A 23,232-nucleotide genomic window follows, 5' to 3' on the forward strand; every position below is an offset into this window, starting at 1 on the left:
AGAGTGAATGAGTAAGAAAAAATATCTTCCCCTTTCCCCTCCACAGATTGGATCCCTGATGAAAAAAGGCAATAGGTGTAATTGCTAATAGTTTTCGAGATACGGTTTCCAAAGTATAGAGTCGACAACGTTGCTGAGTACAAATACCAAGTTAGAGTCATGACCAGGTATTTCATCGTCTCATAAGCCACTGTTACAACGCACAGTACCATAATGATCTTAAACCAGGGCCCGGAGAGAATAAACAACATGACAGAGAGCACATATGTGCTATAATACTCAATTTGGAAAACAGGCACAGCAGACTTGAGATTAAAGCAATCAGCAATATGACGAGCAACTATTAAGCAGGTCTAATACTTATACCAATTTTAGTTTAACACACTCTGGTCAGATCTGCCGTTATCTCAACCCTTTGAGCCCCACGCTGGGCGCCAGAAGGACTATTGTGGTTTAACCCAGGCAGCAGCTAAACACCACACAGCCGTTCGCTCACCCTCCCCCCTCCCTCTCTGGGATGGGGGAGAGAAATGGGAAAGTGAAGCCCGTGAGTTGAGGTAAAGACAGTTTATTAAGACAGAAAAGTAACAACAACAACAACAACAATAATAATAATAACAACAATAATGGTGATAATAGTACTACTAATAATAATGTGTACAAAAAGTGATGCACAATGCAATTGCTTGCTACCCTCTGACCAATGCCCAGCCTAACCCTGAGCAGTCCTGCCCCCCTCCCCCAGCTAGCCACCCCTATCTATTGTTTAGCATGACGTCAGATGGTATGGAATACCCCTTTGGCTAGTTTGGGTCACCTGCCCTGGGTCTGTCCCCTCCCAGCTCCTGCTGCACCCTCAGCCTGCCCGTTGTTAGGACAGAGTAAGAAGCTGAGACGTCCTTGGCTTGGTGTAAGCACTACTCTGCAACAATTAAAACATCAGCATGTTATCAGCACATCCTAAGCCAAAACATAGCATTCTACCAGCTACTGGGAAGAAAATTAACTCTGTCCTGGCTGAAACCAGGACAGCATGTCACAGAATGCATTTGTACCACTTCTTCATATTTTCCAGTATAAAGAATTAGCAACACCGACAACTTTTCATGGATCTTTATTTCTCAGACAAGAATTGTAGCTAATTTCTGTTCTGATATCACCTTAGGATAAGAAAAAACAAAACAAAACAAAACAAACAAAACAAAACAAAAAAACTTACATACATAATTAGTTGCATCTATTTCATTCTGAGACTTTTTTTTTTTTCCAAATATAAGACTAATAAACAGAGCTATTTCTTTGGTTTTTAAAATAAAAGTATTTGTTTTCAAAGAGGAAAAGACAATAACAATTTCCTACAAAAGGTCAGGTGAAATACTTGCTAGTTTTTAGATCTTTTGACAAATTTTAGTATTGAAACAAACAGGTTAAATATATCACAGCATATTTCTTCTACAAGCACTACTATTTATGTTTGATTTTTGAACAGAATAGACTCAATCAACAAAAAGCAGTATGAAACACAATACATAAGAGCAGAAGGTTTTCAGTAGAATTTCTAATATAAGGGAGGATCTGTAACTGACTGAAGAGTTGGGGTGAAATTTCAACAGCTACACATGGAGCAGGTACCAGTGATGTACAGGATAAGAAGTGACAGGTGCCCTGCTCCAGCCACCTGAGGGGCTGTTTGCTCTTGAAGTCCCCATTGCTCTTCCTGATCCACTTGCTCTTTCTGATGCAGCCTCTTGAAGTTCCCCACCCCTGACATGCCTAGTAAAGTGGGGGACCCCAAACTGGCCTTTTACTTTTTATTACTTTATATTTGTATTTAAATTTTAATTATTCATTCCATTTACTCTTATTAAAGAATGCTTTAGCCATTTTGTACCTATGTTTTATAGCTATATAAAATGCCTATATTTATATATATAATAAATATATTCACACATGTATATAAGTATATATTTTACTGTACGTGTATGTATAAATAATAATATCTATTTACATGTATTTGTCCACTCATATAATTCTTTATATGTATATATTGTATGTATTGCATGTAAGTGTATATATTTTCATATCTTAGCACATCCTAGGCCAAAGGGTATAACAGTCTCAAGAAATGGCCATCAGCTAATTACACAGTAGTATGACCTTTAATAAAATAGCAGGTCCCTGACATAAAATGGCAGTAACTTGACATAAAGTAATGCCTGGAAAAACAAACAAACAAACAAACAAACAAAAACAATAATAATTTAAAAAGCAGCCCTGTGTACATGGGGGAAGGGCCTCCAATGTGCAACGTACTTCCAGGTGAACCTATAGGTTGTCTGGCCTGGTCAGCCAATGACAACAGAATACATGACTGGAAGAAGACCTCTGAGGCTGCTGGGAGGGGAGAAGGACTTGCTCCAGAAGCTTGGGGGGCTTGCTCCAAGCAGCTGCCATGGCTCATGTGTCTGGCAGTAGTGGGCACCATGCTGGTGTCAGCCCTCCCTGCCCTCGGCCTGTGTGCTGAGCAAGAAGAGCAGGCCTGTGCCCATCACTGTCACTGGTAGCATGTGATGTCTCTTTGACTGTAAATGAAAATCTGTTGATTCTCATCTGCCTCCTAGAACTGTGCATATTGTCAGTGCTACTTCCTGCCTCCTAAGGAGATGTGGTCTGTGTAGATTTCAAATCAAACTGGTAAAGAAAGTTGTGCTTACATTGACAATGTTGATGTTTTATCTGCCCTGGAGATGTGAATTTCAATATAGAGGGTTTCTGTCAGTTTCCCTATGAACACTGAAGTCAGTTAAGCATATTAAAAAGGCATGTCAAGCAACTGAAACATAGCAGGGGAGGTATAACTGCAGTTTCTTGGACTTTTGAAAGGCTGCCAGGAAGATTTTCTCTTTCCAGAGTATATTAGCTCCAAATAATATTTTTAAATTGGTCATGATAGGATTTATTCTTTATCCATTACACTTGCAGTTCCTCCATTGACACTAGTGGGAATTTGCATTGATATAAGGGAACAAAATAAGGCCTGCTATTCTGCTCTCCTGTTCAACAAAATGTCTCGATTGTAAGGACAAAAGATACTAGATTTTTTTTTTTCTTTTCAGGAGAAATACTTATTTTCAGAAGGAAGCAATACATTTAACTTAAAATTTCCATTCTTAGTATTGTTTAGTAGTGTACTCCATGCATAAGGAAGACAGAAAAGGTTTTTTGAAGAAATGTAGTCTTAAATATTTTTTTAGGCATTATGTGGCTGCTGATAATAAGATGGTATGATGGACTAATATTATCGATGACCACATTTAACAAAAATGTCATCCCAGTGCAAAATAATATTCTACAACTTTCAAAGGCAGATACAGATTATGTAGAGCAATCAGAAAACACTTGAGCCATTGTTTAAAAGGCTTCATAGTAAAATTTGCACATGAATTTATCTTATTAAATAATACTACTTTCACAGGGATTTTTCCATACTTGTTTTTGGCTTATAGGTAATCAATACTTTATATTTCTGTCTGTCCTTCCCTTGTTTGGTTGACAACAATTACATTATCAACACAGTTTTACTTTGTCATTGTGTGAAACATTAAGTACTTCCAGAGAGTTGTCAATAGCCATTATAGCTCTTGTTGTCACAGCTATTAATCAATAGCTTTTCTTGTGCACTTCCATCCTTGCTACAGAATCCTATGAAAAACCTGTATTAAATTCTTTAAAGATTTATGACCTATCTCCTACATGAAGGAAGCCCAGGTTCTGACTCAGGTTTTATCCTGACTCAGTAAGCAAAAGAGAAAAGAAGGGCTACTACTTATCAAGTTAATCAATGTTTTTCTTGATGCTGCATCAGTTTAGTTTTATTTAATTCGATTTACAACCTGTCCACCAACTGTCAATGCAGAGTGTACACAAGACTCAGGGTTTCAAACCTCCTACTTATGTACTACCTTGCTGATCTGTAAATGAGCAGCAAGTCCAACATGCCAGGTCTAGATAACATCAAGTCCTCTGTACGGGTCTATCAAATGTGATGTGTTAGACCTGCTCCTTGTCAGCAAAATAATCAACACTTTCCTAACTTTTAAGAACTTGCCATTCCTGACTTCCTGTATGCTAGAATGGACTTGAGATTATTTTTTTTTTCCTCCATCAAAAAATGAATGTGCTTTGGGGCAACAGGATTAATTTTCCTTTCCTTTGATTTATCATCCTTTTCACCTGTAAGGGTTGTTTTAATTAGTATTTAAACTTCTCCTTAACATTATTTTAAATATCCGCATATGAAAGTAATCTTTTGCTGAGTCCAAATTTCACAGCCAGAATGATTAACTGGCATTTCTTCACATACTGGTGTGTTGGGTGTAGGTAGTAAGGTTTTGTCAGTGTGGGCTGCAGGGGTAGCCTCTGTGAGAAGAGGCTAGGGGATATATTCAGTTCCAGCCAGCTGCAGTGGACCCCCTGCAGGACACTGAGCACATCAGCTGGTGGTGCCTCTGTGAAAACATATATAAGAAAGGTCAGAAAATGCCAGATAAACAGAGAAGGAAGGTAAAGAAAAGTAAGAGAAACACCAATGTGAAGAAGCAGGGGGAGGAAGTGCTCCATGGCTGATACTGCCTCCAGCCCATGGAGAGCCCACTCTGGAGCAGATTTTTCCTGACAAGACCTGTGGGAGTTCAGGTACTTGGCCAGGCTAACCCCCTGCAGCTGTTGTCCATCATGATGGACAAAGTTCAGGTACTCATGTTCTGGAGACTTTGCTGAAGAATATGATACTATGACTATCCAGTCATAGTATCCTAGGAGGTAGAGAGGGATAGGAATGATTACTGTAAACTTAAGAGAAGTCTGTCATAGATGGCATGGGGTTAAAGGCTATGGTTCCAATAGTATTGGATTTTGCAACAGAACAGGGTGCAGTGCAACAGGAAGACTAGGCAAAAGGGTGAGGGAGACAGGGTTTTCAAAACAGAGGTTTTGAAAATGTTAGTGGGGAGTAAGAATAGACAAAGGCATTGAAAATCATAGCTTTAGACTTAAAATAAATGTAAATGTGCTCATTTTAAATACACATGCATATTTATGTACACATATATATGTATTTTCAATTTGTTTACCAGGTCTCCAAGGTCATTTTCTGCAAAGTTGCTTTCTCTCCAGCAGTGCACAGCATGTTCTGCCGTATAGAATCCTTATAGCTCAGGTGAAGGACTTTGCATTTGTCTTTGCCAAGTTTTGTGAAGTTCCCCTCAATCTATTCATTCAATCTGTTGAGGTCTCTTAATTAACAGTTTCACCTTCCACCATAACACCTGGACCTTGCTTTGGTGTTATGCATGACAGTGATGGGAATGCTTTCCATCCCACTGTCCAGGTGGTTGATGATGTTACACAGCACTACATTTGGTATTGGGCTTTAAGGAATGCTGCTTGTAACCAGGCATCAATTAGTTTTTAAAGCAGCAACTACTACGATTCAAGCTGGGTGATCCAGACCATTTTTCACTGACTCACCCATCAATTGAATTTTATTCAGACTGTATTGAAAGCCTTGCTAAAATCAAGGGATATTATGTCAGTTGCTTTCAGAGTCAGTCATCTCATTATAGAAGGCACTCAAGTTCATAGGTAATGATTTGCCTTTGGTAAATTCATATTAGCTATTCCTGGTCACTTTCTTTTTCAAGTACCCAAAATCAGGTTTCATGTTTGCTCCCTGATTTTCCTGGTGACTAAGGTAAAGCCTATTTGCCTGTAGTACCTTGATCTTTCTGAAGATGGGTATGACATTTGGATTTTCCAGTCACTGGTGACTTCTCTCAATTGTCACAACTTCCTAAAGACAGCAGCTCAACAATGACAGACCATCTCACTTGCCATTCTTGGATGCATCCCATCTGGTCACTTAGCCATATATATTTTCGGTTTGTTCAAATAGTCAGTAACTCAATCTTCCTGTTTAGGTGTAGGAATTTTGTCTTTCCCTTAAGCTTTCTCACCAGCTTGTCTGCACTAATAAGCAGCAAAGCTATATTTTTTTTAGACTTTTGTGTATGTGTCCTGGTGATCCTGTTTATTTTTTTCTGGGGTAGCCCAGGTCCAGCTTCAGTATATATATAGCCCAGGTCCAGCTTCTCTTCAAGCTCAGACAGCTTTCTTCTTAGCCTAGCCAGCCCCCTGCTACAATTGCTTGTTGTCTTGCAAACTGGGATGTACCAGTCCTGTGCTTAGGGAAGGATGTGAAGATCAGCCAGCTCTCCAGGGCTCCCTGCATGTCAGTGCAATTTCCCATGGGATCCTGCCTAACAGTGGCCTGAAAATTCCAAAGCCTTATCTCCTGAAGACCAAGTTTGTTACTCTACTACTTGTCCACTTCTTAGGAGCTCAAATGCTAGCATTTCATGCTTTAAAATGTTTACCATTTCAAACTCCACCATTTCATGTTTACCATTTCAAACTCTGAAATTTTAGAATTTCAGAAATAAAGAACATCTCTAAGCAAGATAAAATAGTCAAATTGGATGCTGATTAACTTACTGTAAAATTTGGCAGTATTTTAAAGTGGCATTTAAATAAATAAATAAATAAATAGAAGAGCCTTGACATGCTGGTACCGCACTGTTATAACCACAATATTATGCAGAAAAATATCACAGCCTAAAAAGATCCTGTTAATAGTCTAGAATTTAGATTCTGAAAGAGGCAAAAAATGCACCAGAATTTACTGTACTGATCATGGGAGCTTAAGAGATGTTATGCTGGTTCAACTTCTACAGCAGAAAGGTCAATATGTACATTAGGTAATGTAGCTTTCCCATAGCTTCTGGCAGTTTTAATCTGAATAAAGCTGTGGTTGGTATAATATATATTTTGGGCAACATTACTAACTTGGCTTTCCTTTCTTTTTAATCATCTGATCTCAAATGGACTGACGCAAACTATTGCTGACTTTTCTCCTCTTCTCTCCTCTTCTCTCCTCTTCTCTCCTCTTCTCTCCTCTTCTCTCCTCTTCTCTCCTCTTCTCTCCTCTTCTCTCCTCTTCTCTTCTCTTCTCTTCTCTTCTCTTCTCTTCTCTTCTCTTCTCTTCTCTTCTCTTCTCTTCTCTTCTCTTCTCTTCTCTTCTCTTCTCTTCTCTTCTCTTCTCTTCTCTTCTCTTCTCTTCTCTTCTCTTCTCTTCTCTTCTCTTCTCTTCTCTTCTCTTCTCTTCTCTTCTCTTCTCTTCTCTTCTCTTCTCTTCTCTTCTCTTCTCTTCTCTTCTCTTCTCTTCTCTTCTCTTCTCTTCTCTTCTCTTCTCTTCTCTTCTCTTCTCTTCTCTTCTCTTCTCTTCTCTTCTCTTCTCTTCTCTTCTCTTCTCTTCTCTTCTCTTCTCTTCTCTTCTCTTGCTGCCAAATGGTTATATGTGACATTCATAGCCTTTCTTTGTTTTATGACATATTCATCCATGGTTAAGAACAAATAAAGAGTTCTAGCCTGACAAATTCTGTTAATAATTGATTTTTTTTTTTTTTGCTTGATTAATTGCCCTTAACAAACTTATTTCCACAGAAAAGAATGATATTGCAACTTAAACAATTTGTTTGCCAGTATGTTTTGGTGACATGATTGATTTATAAGTTCTGTCAGTTACAGGAAATGATCATAAATGCATACCCAGGGAACAATCAAAAAGGGTTACTATGAATAGTTTTTGCTAATTTGCCACAGAGATCTGCAACCTATTAGAGAAATATTATAGAAAATTAGTACATGAAATAAGGCTAACAGACATGGATTTCTTAGAGTATGGCAAAACATGTTCAGAATATCAACGGCAAACAGAGGACGATGGATGTATGAACACTGTCATTTAAGACACTGTCATATTGTTTACTATCACAGTAAGTCTGGCTTAGTAAGCCTAAAATGGTCCACAATGAAGAACAAGAAGGCACTCTGTTAACATTTAAAAGGAACTATTTTTTTCTTACAGAGACTTACTGTGTTTGGCTGTAATATAATTACTTCACGTTTATGCCAGAATTAAAGTCTAATGGTAGCATACATCATGCTACTACTTTAGCATTTACCATAAAGGAATGTCAGGTATGACAGGTGTCTGAGGCTTGTCCATATCACATGAAGTATCCACAGGCCACAAAAAATAAAAATCAATTGTTCCTTTCTAAAACTGAGTCTAACATTAACTCCTTATATCTTGCAGCTCAGGCTTTGGTTCCATGTGAATTGTAGAGGTCAAAGAACTGAGCATTACTGACTACATCAAAAGTCTCCATTTTCCACTTTTGCTATTAAAGCAAACTCCTAAGTTCAATAAGAGTAATTAAAATGGATAAGGATTTATGCCAATAACCAGTTCTTATCTCAGTGATTTGGTTATTCAGTTGAATTATATAATATTAGCAGCTAAATTGTATTCTGCAAATGAATCTTCATGACACTGGTATATTCCTGCACTGCTCAAGAAAGACATGACAGAAAATTTCCGTGCAGTATTTATTTCCTTCCCATTCACTATCCTAATCAGAAAAGAACATTTTTCCATTTTTGTTTGTTTGTTTTGTTTTGTTTTTCTGTTTTACATAAATTCAACTGGAATCTGTCCTGAAAACTGTGTAAACTTGCATTACCCCCAAGAAGTAGACAAGAAGCAGTTGTGATGTCTTGGGCAGAGTGACCACGAAATGGTGGAGTTCTCTATTCTTGGCGAGGCCAGGAAGGGGACCAGTAAAACAGCTGTATTGGACTTCCAGAGGGCTGACTTTATGCTGCTGAGGACACTGGTTGGTAGAGTCCCTTGGGAGGCAGTTCTGAAGGGCAGAGGAGTCCAGAAAGGCTGGGCACTCTTCAAGAAGGAAATCTTAATGGCACAGGAACGGTCTGTCCCCACGTGCCCAAAGACGAGCCAGCAGGGAAGAAGACCAGCCTGGCTGCACAGAGAATTGTGGCTTGAGCTTAGGAGAAAAAAGAGGGTTTATAATCTTTGGAAAAGAGGGCAGGCCACTAGGGAGGACTATAAGGATGTTGCGAGGTTGTGCAGGGACAAAATTAGAAAGGCCAAAACTCATCTGGAGCTCAATCTGGCTACTGCCGTTAAAGATAATAAAAAATGTTTTTATAAATACATCAACACAAAAAGGAGGACTAAGGAGAATCTCCATCCTTTACTGGATGCGGGGGGAAACTTAGTTATAAGAGATGAGGAAAAGGCGGAGGTGCTTAATGCCTTCTTCGCCTCAGTCTTTAGCGGCAATACCGGTTTTTCTCTGGGTACTCAGTACCCTGAGCTGGTGGAAGGGGATGGGGAGCAGGATGTGGCCCTCACTATCCACAAAGAAATGGTTGGTGCCCTGGTACGGCACTTGGATGTGCACAAGTCGATGGGGCCGGATAGGATCCACCCGAGGATACTGAGAGAACTGGCAGAGGAGCTGGCCAAGCCGCTTACCATCATTTATCAACAGTCCTGGCTATCGGGGAAGGTCCCAGTCAACTGGTGGCTAGCAAACATGACACCCATCTACAAGAAAGGCTGAAGGGCAGACCCAGGAAACTATAGGTCTGTCAGTTTGACCTCAGTGCCAGGGAAACTCATGGAGCAGATTATCTTGAGTGTCATCACGCGGCACTTGCAGGGCAAGCAGACGATCAGGCCCAGTCAGCATGGGTTTATGAAAGGCAGGTCCTGCTTGACGAACCTGATCTCCTTCTATGACAAAGTGACACGCTGGGTGGATGAGGGAAAGGCTGTGGATGTGGTCTACCTTGACTTCAGCAAGGCTTTTGACACTGTTTCCCACAGCATTCTCCTCAAAAAACTGGCTGTTCTTGGCTTGGACTGGCGCACGCTTCGTTGGGTTAGAAACTGGCTGGATAGCCAGGCCCAAAGAGTCGTGGTAAATGGAGTCAAATCCAGTTGGAGGCTGGTCACTAGTGGCATTCCCCAGGGCTTGGTGTTGGGGCCAGTCTTCTTTAATATCTTCACTGATGATCTGGATGAGGGCATCGAGTGCACCCTCAGTAAGTTTGCAGATGACACTAAGTTAGGTGCGTGCGTCGATCTGCTCAAGGGTAGGAAGGCTCTGCAGGAGGATCTGGATAGGATGGACCGATGGGCTGAGGTCAACTGTATGAAGTTCAACAAGGCCAAGTGCTGGGTCCTGCACCTGGGGCGCAATAACCCCAAGCAGAGCTAGAGACTGGGAGGGGAATGGTTGGAAAGCTGCCAGGTGGAGAAGGACCTGGGAGTGATGGTGGATAGTCGGCTGAATATGAGCCATCAGTGTGCTCAGGTGGCCAAGAAGGCCAACAGTATCCTGGCTTGCATAAGAAACAGTGTGGCCAGCAGGGCTAGGGAAGTGATTGTCCCCCTGTACTCAGCTCTGGTGAGGCCGCACCTCGAGTAGTGTGTTCAGTTTTGGGCCCCTCGCTACAAGAAGGACATCGAGGTGCTTGAGCGGGTCCAGAGAAGGGTGACGAAGCTGGTTAAGGGCCTGGGGAACAAGTCCTACGAGGAGTGGCTGAGGGAGCTGGGCTTGTTCAGCCTGGAGAAAAGGAGGCTCAGGGGCGACCTTATCGCTCTCTACAGGTACCTTAAAGGAGGCTGTAGTGAGGTGGGGGTTGGTCTGTTCTCCCACGTGCCTGGTGACAGGATGAGGGGGAATGGGCTTAAGTTGTGCCAGGGGAGTTTTAGGTTGGATATTAGGAAGAACTTCTTTACTGAAAGGGTTGTTAGACACTGGAACAGGCTGCCCAGGGAAGTGGTGGAGTCACCATCCCTGGAGGTCTTTAAAAGACGTTTAGATGTAGAGCTTAGTGATATGGTTTAGTGGAGGACTGGTTAGTGTTAGGTCAGAGGTTGGACTTGATGATCTTGAGGTCTCTTCCAACCTAGAAATTCTGTGATTCTGTGATGTGACAGATTCCATCTGTAGGTTTAAATGCAGGCTACAACAATACAGCCCCCTGTGTGTTGTCTCTGTGTTCATCAGTGGGGAACACAAACCTACACTGAACACATTTCAGAACATGTTGCGTGCCTATAAATAACATTTTAACAACTTGGTCTTTACTACAGGATTTTTCTTTTTCTTACAGTAATGCCAGATCTAAAATTAATTTGGGAGAAAAAATTATTTTTAGGAAAACCAACTGTGTAGAATTTTGCAGGTAAATGAGAAATAGGTATCATACAGCAATTTAACAACAAAGACAAAGTGAAAACAAAATACCTTCCTCTACTAATTAATTTTGCATCAAAGCTTCATTTGAGCTTATATTCTTATTTGGTATGAGCATCAAAGGAATATGAAATATCTCACAGAAATGAATGAACTGCATGCAGTGAACCAAACTGAGTGCTGTATGTCGTTTGCAGAAATGTTATAAAGTTAGCAACTGTTAATTAATTTATTAGCATTTAAACTATCTAGAATATACCTAACACAAAAATCACAACGGCCCTGTGACGTGAATTTTACATCTTTATCAGTGTTCAGTTTTAAATGTTATGAGGCAAGTGTGAAAGTAGACAAAATAAAATAATGAGGAAAATGTCTACAAATACAACTGGCTAATTTGTTGATTACAGCAAGAGAAAATAATTACTAAAGTGGCAATGAAGGGACTGAAACTCAGAGGAAAGTCTGCCAGTCCGGCAACATGGGATGCAATGATTTCAGTGGAATGATTCCTGCTTTAATTTTCTTTTTATAACACCAAATATTTCTTCTGCTTTTAATTGAACATCTTGTTTTGCGTGCAGAATGTTAGAGCATTTAGGTAAGTTAGCAACAGATTTCATTCCTGTATTTGTGACTGGTTTCCTCTTTCTGAGAAAGCTCTTGTGAGCTGTACAAGTGAAAAGAAAAAAAAAAAAAAAAAAAAAAAAAAGATGACCTGGTGTCTTTCTTAATGAGTTCTATGGAAAGTTTTATTATAAAGCTCAAACTAGAAACACAGTTCTAATAATTATCCATAAAAAGTTAACAGGACATACTGTTGAACATACTGATGTCAACAGAATAAATGCATGTCTTTAAGAATATGTATAATGAACTCAAGTGGTTACATTTAAATATGAATGCACTTCAATGTCACTTCCCCAAATTTCCTGCTGAAGGCAACTTCCACTGAAATTCACTGATTTTATTTTTTTTAATAACTCTTTATTTGAGCTGAAATCTGTCTAAATAAACTATGGCTTACCAGACCAAAATTCGGTATTTGTGACACTTTAAGATATCAGTTTACTGCCATGTCCTCTATAACCTTTCTTCAGTGTTCCTTCTATAGTATAATACAATGGACACTTCACTGAAAAACTTGTTTGTAACCTTCTGAGGAGGCCACATGCATTATCTCATGATGTAAATGCAGCCTGTGCCATTCTCATATATGTCCAAACATTGTGATGTTAATTAATTTCCTTCATAATGTGTAAATAAGATTCCTTTCCTCCAGAAAATAATCCATTAGGCTTCTAAGGAAATAACAGTCTTGCATTGGTATTGCTTGATATTGTTGGCTCTGATACTTTAATTAATGTACTTCTGTTTAGCCATCCAATCTGTAGGCATAAGATCTTCAAATCAAATTTCTGTTAAAAATGTATATATTTTATTTCTATTTCTTCAAAATGCATATTCCACAATTAGTAGTAACAATAATAATTTTGGAAGTAGATAATACAACAAGACTAGACAAAATGGGTGGCAGCCTTGTTTTTATTACAAAGGATGTGAGTTTGCTGTGAAACTCCTTACCTACCCAACTCGTGAGGGTTGATTCTGGCCAGCAGCTAAGCAGCCATACAGTCGCTTGCTCACTTTCCTTCGTAATGGGAAAAGAATAAGAAGAGCGGAAAAAAAGCAAAAGCAAAAGCAAAAGCAAAAGAAAAAGAAAAAGAAAAGGAAAAGGAAAAAGAAAGAAAATCTCTTGGGTTAAGAAGACAGTTTACAAAGTGAAGGAAAAAAAAAAAAAAAAAAAGTAATCACTCACCTCCCTCCTTACAAACAGACCAATGCCCAGCCAGTCTCTGAGTGATAGCTACCTTGGAAAACACCCCCACATCTCCCCAGTTCTTATTGCTGAGCATAGGAATATCCATTGGTCCACCTGGGGTCAGCTCTGGCTGACTGTGCTGTGTCCCTTCCCAAACTCACCCCCAGCCTACTTGTGGCTGGGAGCAGATGGAGTGAGAAAAAGAAAAAGCCTTGATCATGTACAAACACTGTTCCACCGCAGCCAAAACACTGCTGTGGTATCAATACTGTTTTAGTCACAAATCCAAAACAGCACCATATGGTTTTGGCCAGGTCCCTAGGAGAAATTAAGTGAGCTTTACAACAGGTGAAAAATCTGTAAGACAGACTCCTGTAGTGCCCTGTCCTAGGACAAAGGCCACAAAGTATCTCTATTAAAGAGCAAAATTATAAAATGAATACCATCCTTCTTTAGCCTAGAGGAGTTGACATCAATGGTGCTAAAAAGAATTTAAAAATGGCAATAACAATCTTTTTGAGTTTGACCAAAGAGAAAGAACATGGACTATTTCTCCTGAGTGGGCATTGTTCAGGTCTAGCTCTGGGCTTGGCTCAGGGTCACCCTGGAAATGGATTTATGTTTTCATGTGTCTAGTTATTAACACCTACTCTAAGTTGTCAAGCGATGAAATATTGCAGCCTCTGGAGGCAAACACCCAAAGCAGTTCAGCAGGGTTAGTGACCCTTACAACAATAAGAATGTTAATAGTGTAAAGATTAATTTATGATGAAAACAGTCCTGCACAGATAAATCGGATCAGGGAGAGGATAATTTTAATTTTATTTTTTAATCACGAGCTTGTGCACTACTTTTTCACAAGGAGCTGATGGATTATTTTGATAACTATGCTAACTGCAACTGATTGTGTAAATTTGATGGTTTCCTATGGCTTAGGGTTTTTATCAGTAAGACTATGGGAGTTTAAAATTACTGAAATTTTAAAAGCTGACAAACTAGAACCTAAGAAAAGACCCATTTCGGCAACAACCATATTTCTTTAAAATTTTGGAAAATATTAAAAACAAACAAACAGAACAACAAACCAGTTTCAGGTTAAGCCAAACCCTCATGGCCTGATGCATGTAGTTTGCACTCCTGGTCCTCTTCCACTAAAGTTAAGTCTTCCTTGCTCCAGTCATTTTTCCAGTCTCAGGGGACTGGAACACCTGTTTGATTGGTAAACACTGAGGCAGAGATGTATCTTGGCTTTCTACACGTCCTTTGCTACCAGTTCTCTTGCCCCACTCAGCAGGAGGCCCACGTTTTCCGTAGTCATACTTAGTCTGTTTATACAGTTGTGCCATCCTGTCATTTGACTTCCATATGCGTTGCCAGATTCAATTTCAGGTGGGTCCTGCCTTGCCTATCCCCATCCCTGCATGATCAGACAATACCGCTGTACTCCTTCTGGGTCACCTGCCCCATCTTTAACCTCTCGTACACTTCCTTTTTATGTCTAAGTTCAATCGGGTATTCTTAGATATTCTCCTGTCACTTTTGCTGGATTTCCTGCTTGTTGGGATATACATTTCTTGACATTGGAGGAACTGATCTTTGAATATTGACCATCTCTGTTGCACCACTCTTCTCTCAAGGGCTGTATTCCTTGTGATTCTCTGAAGCAGCTCTCTAGAGAGGTGAAGTTCTTGTCTCCTGAAATCAAGAATATGGTCCTGCTTATGGCCCTGCTTTCTTTTCTTAGGATCCTGAACTCTGCCATCTTGTGGTCACTACAGCCAAAGCTGTTCCCAGCTTTCATGTCCCTGGCCAGTTCTTCCCTATTTTAAAGTATTAGATCCAGCAGATAACTTTCCTTTGTTGGCTCCTTGATCAGATGTCAGGACATTTTTGACAATGCACTCCAGAAATCTCCTAGAATTTTTGTGTATAAGCTATGTTATCAGCAGTTATCAGGGTGGTTCAAGTGCCCTGTGTAGACCTAGGCCTGTGAATGTGTGATGTTTTCAGGTTGTTTGAAGAAGGCTGCATTTAACTGTCCTTGCCAGGAGGTCTATAGCAAATACCACTACAACAGCATCCATGTTGGGTCTCTCCACCCATAAGACTTTAGACTGGGTTCGGACATATCCTATGGCAGAGCTCCAGGCATTCCAGCTGATCTCTCACAGGACCCCTTTCCTCACCTTCCTACCCTTCCCTTCCTACATAGCCTGTTTCCATCTATTGCAGCACTCCAGTCCTGTGAGCTATCACACTATTTCTCCATGATTCTGAAGTTTCACTCAACTCTTACTTTGGCGAAGTATTCACAGTAAAACTGAGTAAGAATGAGATCTTCGTGACATGTTCCTCTGTTTATATCAAAGTAGGTTATTTTTTTTTTACAAATTTCCTAACAGAATAAATTTGAAATTCAGACACGGCTGGCCTAACTGTTGCATAGAAAGTTATCTTACAGATACTGCCATTATGTCATGAGCATATAAATATCCTAGTTATTATTCAGGGATTTACTGATAGCACAAAAAATAAAATGTGGTTTCATACAGAACCAGATTAAAGCTGTCTAGAGAAAGAACATTTGTTCAGAAGAATGTTACTTTCAACATTAAATGTTTTTTAATTGTATTTACCTAAAGATGGATGAGATGTCTATTGTATTAAAATTTACCTCCTAGCAGAAGCACAAGATGAACTCAGATTGGCACTGCTGTTAGAGGGAACTTGGATACAAAAGTTTCTGTTAGTGTCAGCTTTGTCAGTCGAAGGACTGAAAGGTTTATTTCCAGTTTTAAATGTGCTCTCTTTTATTTAAGTTGGTATTTTATTTTTCAGTCCGAAGAACTTCCTCTTGTACATTTTTTGCTCATTAAAAGATTTTAAGGATCAGGGATGTAGGTGTTTTGGAAAGTTGTCAATCTTCTCTCTGAAAGTGCATCAATGACCTTTTATTTTGGTATAAATGAGCAGCCACAGTTTTGATTAAGAGCCTCGCATTGCTAGAGATGTAAGTTCCTTATCGATCCACAGGTCAAAGCTTCATTGCTTTGTTCTGTTTAACTCCTAGAAATAATTCAATTTGTGTGACGCATGAGTCCTGGGTGTTAACAGAGACTGTTTTTATCACTGGGTAATGATCCACTATGTGCAGAAATGCTTTGACATCAGTTATTTCTAATGGAGAGATTATAGTGAATCCTTCAAGCTCATTACAGTTATTGTTACAGAAATGAATGACTTTCAACAGAAAGATCTGTACAGTGAAATTACAGTTCAGTCTAGGAAGTATTCCACCCCAAAGGGATACCTATGGTCACTGTAGGACTGCCATAACTCTTGTGTGAAGAAATCACTGTCTATAATGATGGCGAGGGTGAAATGATAAGGGACCACTGATAAATGAGCACTTTGAGCTACAACACAAAAACTTGGAAACATTTAGCTGGGATTTCAAACACCAGTTCTTCCCACCCGTAAACCTTCATTAGCAGGTTTAACAAAAATATTTTGTTAAAAGATAAAAAAAGCAAACAACAACATCAACAAAAAACATATGTAATGGTAGAACATTTGCCTTGTTACATTCATTCCATCAGTAAAACTACAAATGCCTCATGTTACTAGGTTGCTTTCTCTGCCACTCACAGTTCAAGAGTGTCAAGTCTTGCTGCGGCATGACCTGTTTCCACTCTTGTAGCCTCTCCTTCTGACTGCTCCTTGCTCTACTCTGCAACCATCACTAGCTCAAGACTCTTTAAGCTTCTAGCTGCTCCTTGGTGTGACTTGTTTCATTAGCTGCTTCTGCTAGTCACTACCATCAGCTACTCTTGCTGATGCTTGAGTTGCATGCAGCTTTTCCCACAGATTCAGCTCCTTGCCAGGAGGCACTCTAGCCATCCACTGCATTTGCTAACACTTTTATATTTCAGTTCCTGGTAAGGGGCTGTGCATCACCGAGGACTGACAGTGTGGCAATGCACTACACACTGAAACAGGTGACTGAATTTTCTGGTGTCACTATAGCTTGTAAGAGATTTTAAAACAGTATTTTCTATTTTTTTTTTATTTTTATTTTTCCCCAGGCTTTCATTTTAATATTATGATGTTATGTACTGTACCTTTGGGCATAATTACCCACTCCAGAACTCTACATGCTATTAAAATTAGAAACTTTTTTCCACCTGATGTTATGCCTCAAATGGATCTCTGACATAGAACACTTATAAATATATGAAAATATATGTAATGGTAATAAAAATCTAGGGCTGCACAGTCATCCCTTTCATTTTTGACCCCTTCTCTCTCCCTTATGTTAACACTTTATTACTTCATTTTTGGGCTCCCACTTCTGAAACCTATTTAACCATGAGAAACTGCTTTTGCTGCAGTGTGTTTGTTCTGTACTGTATCTGCAGCAGAAGATGAGTTTTTGTTAAGCTATGGAATCAAAACAAGCTGAAGGTTTCTCAGTCTTGTAATTTCAACAGACTTTCTTTCAAGGTTGCAGTAACTTGGGCCTCTCTGGTTGGCAATCTAAAGAACAGTCCCTTGTCACCTTAAGGTAGTTAGCAATGGCTTTGTTGACAGAGTGTTGTGGAAGTTGAAAAGAGACTGAAAGCATTTATAAAAGAAAAATGTATTACAGGCTGTTAAATACAAAAGGCAATCTCTGATTCAGGAAGTCCTTGAGACACAAAGTTTTAGAAACTGTGAGATCTTGCACTATGGTGTTCATATATTCTTGCCTTGTCATCCACTGCTGGAAACAAGATAAGGAGGGACCTTTATTTAATCCAGAAATGCAGTTATTTAGTTCTCTTGTTATGTCATGTATAATGAAACAAAACTATGTGCACATAGGCTCATATAATTTTTAATTAATTCATTACTTATACTATAATTACATTTTCTCCTTGGGATGCAAAACCTCCTGAGCCGATTCCTGTTACTGAGCTGATACCTATGAGCTTACTACGTTACAAACTGGTGCAGTGCACAGGAGGAAGGAACAAATTTTGACTTGATGTGATTCCTTATGGTTCCAGCAAAGTGCATTTACCAATAACAAATCTGACTAAATTTGCCTGTTTTAGGCACATAGAGCACTAGCTGCTGGATGACCTCACACGCAGATTGCAAGAAGGCGGTTGTCGTGGTTCCGCTCGAGTGGGCAGCCGAGCTCCACCACAGCTGCTCTCTCACTCCCCCTCCTCAAAGAGGAATGGGGAGAAAATATGTGAAAAGGGCTCAAGGGTTGAGATAAGGATGAGAAAATCAAGCAATAATTATTGTAACGGGCAAAACAGACTCAGCATAAGAAAACAGTAAGATTTATTGCTCATTACTAACAAGCTAGAGAAGTGAGAAACAAAGGAAAGAAACCAAAAGCACCTTCCCCCCCATCCACCCTCTTCCACCTCCTCCCCCAGAGTGGCGCAGGGGAACGGGGGAATGGGGGTTATGGTCAGTCTACAGCGCTTCTTCTCTGCTGCTCCTTCTCGGTCACTCTCGTCCCCTGTGCTGTGGGGTCCCACCCACAGGATACAGTCCTTGATGAACTGATCCGGCGTGGGCTTCCCACAGGCAACAGCTCTTCCAGAACTGCTCCAGATATGGGTCCGTACCACGGGGTCCATCCCTCAGGAGAAAACTGCTCCAACCTGGGTCCCCCACAGCTCCTGCCAGGTCACCTGCTCCTGCGTGGGCTCCTCTCCACGGGCTACAGGTCCGGCCCGGAATCTGCTCCGGCAGGGGTCTTCCACAGGTGGCAGCCTCTGTCGGTGCAGGTCCACCTGCTCCACCGTGGTCTCCTCCACGGGCTGCAGCATGGAACCCTGCTCCACCGTGGTACTCCATGGGCTGCAGGGGGACATCCTGCTTCACCATGGTCCTCTCCACAGGCCGCAGGGGACTTCTGCTCCGGTGCCTGGAGCACCTCTCCCCCTCCTTCTACACTGACCTTGGCGCCTGCAAGGCCATTCCTAACTGCTCTCACTCTCCCAGCTGCTGTGTGTCGCAGCATTTTTTTTCCCTGTCTTAAATATGCTCTCACAGAGGCGCAAAACAACATCGCTTATTGGCTCGGCTCGGGTCAACAGTGGGGCCCTTACCAAACATGGGGCAGCTTCTAGATCCTTCTCACAGAAACCACCCCTATGGCCCCCTGCTACCAAAACCTTGCCACGTAAACCCACTACATTAGTGACCTGGTTTATACTACTTTTATTCCCTTCTTTGTAAATACTGATCCTTTTTTTTTTTTTTGGAAGGTTTAAGATTTTTATTTTATGCTGCTTTGAATGGCCTGTAGGCTCCCCAAAGCTAAACACACATTAACATTGATTTCTCTAAGTATTAAGTATTTTTCATAATGCATCTACACTCATAATAATCTTTACATGAAAGGAAAAACAGAAGCGTACTAATTGTCTATCTACCACAACAACAATCATAAAAAGATGGAAATGAGCTGTGAATTTTTAGCTATGAGCTAATAGTAAATTTCAAATGCATTTTTCCTTATTCTGCTAAAACCTCCTACAAGTAAATTTAAATTTTATTTTATTTTTTTTTTTTTTGTAGGAAAGGAATATCTCTTTACTGAGTTAATATTTGAGCAAAGAAAATAAGCAGAAATAGCTTTCACAATAGAATCACAACTGAATATGGTTGTGCATATGGTGTGTGCTAAAAAGACCAAAAGGATCCTTGGAAATATAGTGAGACAATGCAAAAGTGTATGAATAAGTCAGAGCAGCAATCTGACCATTGTACAAGGTCTCTGTCCAAGACAGCTGGTCTAGTAATAGGTGGTTTTAAAGGGGTTTTAAGTACAGTTCTGTATCTGAACACCCTCTCAATACCATGGATACCTAAGTCTTAAGCTAGTTATGAGTCATGCAGTTGTCCTCAAGTGTTAGATCTATTCCTCAAAATAGACAGATGATATTGGGTCAGGGCTATAATAAGGTAGACAATCCTATACTGCATATGGCCATCCAGAGCAGAAGTGTTTTTTCTCCTTAACTCTTTCCAAATGCACATGTTCATGCACACACAACCCATCCCTCAGATGATACAGCATATACAATTAAAAGATCAGTGCAGGCTCACAGACCAGAGGCATTTTTTTTTCCTACTTCTGGTGTTACAGAAATAGTTTTAACATTGACTTTATTGGTAGCAGCAAAGAAATTGTATTAGCCATGAAGAATCAAGAAGACTGCAATTCCAAACAAGATTTTCACATACATTTATGCCTTCACTCCCACAGCTATAACTTCTAGTGAAATCTGATATTAATACCTTTTTTTTTGATCTGATGCTAAGGATGGAATAGTCCACAAAAATGTCTGTACTTTGTGTTTCTGCAATGCAAGCCTAAAAATAGTAAACAAACCATAACTACAGTTCTGATTTGTTTGTGCTAGAGAAGAGTGTACAAAACAAAGATGTTGAGAAATGGTAGGGTTAAGGATGGAAAACTCTTATTTTCCAAAAAACATATCAAGATGAACTGCCAAGTAAGAGCTGGAATAAAAGGGTGACCTTCCCAGCATGTTCAAGGACATGACATATACAGGAGACAGTGGGCATGTGAGAAGGCCTTAGATATCAGATCAAACTGGGGAGAAGGCATTCTTGCTCTGTATCTTGTGTTGATTGGAGGAGACTGTTATATTAGCTCTGAACTGTTCTCAGACATGTTGTAGCTTTCAATGAAAACATTTTAAACAACCCACATCTACACAGTTATTCATTTCAACAGCATTCTCTTACAGTTTTATTGTACTGTTGCTATGCTCATATCAATAAATATTTCTAAATGACTCAAAGATTTGCAGCTTTTTAAAGTCTAGGAAGCTGAAATCCAAGTACAATAAACATCCTACAAACCTGGAAAAGAGCACAAAACTAAGTAAGGGTAAATTAAAACTGATTTGTTTACAGTTACCCACTCTGGATGGTCCAAATCAAGCATAGTAGCCACTAGGCAAAGTACCTCAGAATTTTCTAAACCACTTAAGTCACCTGCTGTTTTATCAGAAGCAGAAGTTTTTCCTCCCACCATATAGAAAAAGCTTAGCACTGTGTTGATGATCTGAGGATCCTTGCTTACCATAAATAAATAAATAAATAATAAAGTGTGATAGATGCTAGAAGCTAAATAGTGGAAATAAAATCTCTGCATTCTTATTTAATGGCCAAAGAACAATTTGTGCTGTAAAAAAAAAAAAAAAAAAAAAAAAAGGCTTTTCAACCTCATTGTGGAAGCTTTTACATTTTGCACAGATGTGGAGCTTATACTTATAAACAACTATATTATTAGTGAAATGCTATAATGAACAATATCACCTAGTGACTCCCTAGATATCTGAACACAAATCCTGAGAGGATGTAGGCTACTATTCACAAAAGAGTATATCCTTGCCTTCTGGTTTGCTTGTAAAGTCAGTTCTTTGAACAGCCTTTATCCTCCACATTCCATGACTAGATCACTGTGGTGATAGGCTGCTAGCAGCATCTGAGTGCTATGCCCCAGTTTCATTCAAAAGCTGACATTTAAAATTGTAACAGAAAAAAAGAAATGTAATTCTGTGTTTCATTCTAAAGCTAACACTTTTGAGTTTATTGAAATAACTCTACTATTTTTACATTCTTTTTTATAGTTTATTCCTGACAGTTTTTCACTATCAGGCCATATAGAACCAGGACATTCAAGATAATGTTTCCAAGAGCACCAGAAAGGTGAAGTCATTAACATAAGGCTGTGATAAGTAGCTGAATCAAACTCCTATAGTTTAAAGCAACCTCCATATTTGAGGTTCACTTATGACTAACTGGAAATCATTTTCAGAAGTAGTTGCTAGCACCAACAAGAAGTGAAATGACGACTGATTAGTCAACAGAATGAGCAACAGTATTAAAGCATGTGACAAATTTATAGATCTACACCATATGTCAGACATATTTACTGAGATAAACACATGATTGATAGAACAAATTATATACTTCTTGCACTTTTGACTACCCTGTAACACCCTGTGCCCATTAATCTTCATTATGGTGTGGTATAACATGAAATCTTTGAGCAACTACCAAATAAATCTTGCTATATTTTCCTTAAAAGTCTCACCTTGCTACTTTAAATGCTTATGCTAAGAAACAATGAAGGCACCAAGACTCCAGGAAGAACAGGTATCTCCCTTGGCAGTGGAATGTTCAGTTTTTTTCTTTTTTTCTTTTTCTTTTTTTTTTTTTAATTTTTATTTCTTCACATAATCTTTTGCTGACAGACTGGATATTTATTTTTTTTCTCTTACATCTGTGTATTCCATTTTCTTCTTCAGGTCAGAGACAAGATGTGAAGTTCTGTACATCTCCCTTAAAATCATAGAAAACAAAGTGATGGATAGCAGCAGCATGTGGAAACAATTTCTTTTTTTCCTTTACATTGAAAATCAGCGCTATTATATACCTATGTGAGAAATGTTTAGATATTTTCCTCTGCAATAAATTATATCAATTGTGGCTATGGAGAATGGTAGTTTCAAATTATTTATTATTATTATTATTATTATTATTATTTATTTTTTTTCTCTTGGAAACATTAAGAAAAACAATTGTAGGAAGATTTAAATAAATAAATAAATAAAAGCCATTAGATCTGATTTCACATGTGAATTATTCTATTCATTTTTTGAAAGGTTCGATGAGGAAAAGCAGTAATGTGGGTGGGATAAGGGGATTAGGGGAAGGCTAAAAAATGAGAGCTAGCATTCAGAGTTATGACTCCAGGGACACTGGGACTGAAAGAAAGTATGCCAAGGGAAGTGTGGGACTGCAACATTTCATGCTCCACAGTTTTCTCCTCTGAGCCAACCATACTGCCTTTCAACTCCAGCTAAGCCCACCTCTACCATTAGGGTTAGGATTAGGGTCCAGACAATGACAAAGCCTAGAGATCCAAGGACACTGGGGCTGAAAAATGCATGCCAAGGGAAACACAGGACTGCAACAAGATTTTGTCTTCCACAGCTTCCTCCTCTGGGCTAGCTGTACTACTTCTCAGCTCCAGCTCTGCCGACCTCTACAATCAAGGTTAGGATTAGGGTTGAGAGAGTGACAAAGCCAAGGGAAACCAGAGCTGAAAGATGCATGCAAAGGGAAGCATGGTACTGCAACAAGATTTTGTCCTTTACAGCCAACCATACT

The sequence above is a fragment of the Aythya fuligula genome, chromosome 2, assembly GCF_009819795.1.
Source record: "Aythya fuligula isolate bAytFul2 chromosome 2, bAytFul2.pri, whole genome shotgun sequence".
NCBI classification, from domain to species: domain Eukaryota; kingdom Metazoa; phylum Chordata; class Aves; order Anseriformes; family Anatidae; genus Aythya; species Aythya fuligula.